The 1,389-nt window shown below is 44.1% G+C and overlaps 1 long non-coding RNA gene across 1 annotated transcript in view; it reads right to left on the reverse strand.

The window, feature by feature from the left end:
* The window catches only part of LOC107560049 (uncharacterized), an 8,703-nt gene extending 7,890 nt beyond the window's left edge, over positions 1-813 (reverse strand). The window contains exon 1 of the long non-coding RNA XR_001605686.1: positions 784-813. This is a non-coding gene — a long non-coding RNA (uncharacterized lncRNA). The remainder of the gene's footprint in view (positions 1-783) is intronic.
* Positions 814-1,389: the final 576 nt, after the last annotated feature.

Below are 1,389 nucleotides of genomic sequence, written 5' to 3' on the forward strand. Positions count from 1 at the left end.
GCCGTTCCCCCTTCACCCCCCCCCCTTGTTTGCCCCCCCCCCCCCCCCCCAAACACACACACACACACACGTCCCCCCTTTTCTTCTCCCTGTAAAATACCTCTCCAATCCCCCCATCCTGCCAAACGCAGACCATTAACCATTTCCTATGAGCTGCTGGTAAGAGGAAGGAAACAGCATGCCAGGCTTTCACACAACACGCGGCGCTAGGAAAGTTCTGCGCCCTTGAAGTCCAGCGAGCCGGGGTAAAAGTCACGCTAATTGACGGGTGAGCTTAATTCAAATGAGCCCGTAACTAAAATCGGACTAGAAAGAGAGTGGGGTGACCTGCGATAGGGCGAAACTTTAGAAACCTTTCAATCGGCCCCGGCGTCAAACCGCTTTGATGTGCTCGACGCTTTTCATCAGTTTCCTCTCTGCGTATGAAAAAGCCATTTCAAGTACAAAGGCTCGTGAGCACATTTGTAATTTGTCTCTTCTTTCGAGAACAAATGGACGTGGCAAAAACCATTTTCCCTTGTTCTGAGAGAGATCTGAATGAAAGTGCATATGAAAGGTGCGAGGCAGGAGAGAGCGGCAGTGAGGACGGACGTAAAGGGGTGCACGATCTCGGCCCGATTTTTCACTCAAGTCAAACCCTATGGAAACCCTCGTCCACAGGCTCTTCGAGAGAGACGGACACAAATGAGGAGGATAGAGAGGTGAAAAAACAGGGGGCAAATGAGAATAAAGATCCAAATCCTCCACTGTGAAAACTGTGGCACCGGGGAAATGTATGCACACCTTGTTTGGCTAATAACCTGTAGTCTTGAATGAGGGAGCTTATAATTTCACACCCGGGAGGCAGGGGAGATGAGTGTGAATTGAAGGAGGACAGCTCCACGTTGGCGGTTCCCCAGGCCGTCACCACCAGAGCAGAGAAGCCAAGACCACTGACTCCTGGAATAAAATGCAAGAGTCACGAATACTTACCATAAACCATGCACTAATTTCATTCAGAGGCCCCAATGTGACAAACATATTTACTTGACCCTACAGATATCAATCCCACATGGACTTATACTTGTTTTTAAATTTTTTTTATTAATTTGATACTTTCAAATACAATAAATGCTAAATTATGCATGAATCTGAACTATCTGAAGAAATCTGAACATTGAATAAAGCCAGGTTCAAAACTCAAAGGTTTTTTTTTGCACAGAGGATTTTGGACATGTATTTCTATCACTCCATAATTCAGAAAATACTGTCAACAGTTAGGAAAAATAACTAATAAATAATCAATTAATTAATTAAGTTGAAGAAATAAAATGTATAAAATCAAGCAAATGCTCTAAGAACAAACCCCTCTTGCAGTTGTAAATACTGCTAAAGTGAAAATTTCTCTTT

Source organism: Sinocyclocheilus grahami, unplaced genomic scaffold (assembly GCF_001515645.1).
Source record: "Sinocyclocheilus grahami isolate Dianchi unplaced genomic scaffold, SAMN03320097.WGS_v1.1 scaffold708.1, whole genome shotgun sequence".
Taxonomy (NCBI): domain Eukaryota; kingdom Metazoa; phylum Chordata; class Actinopteri; order Cypriniformes; family Cyprinidae; genus Sinocyclocheilus; species Sinocyclocheilus grahami.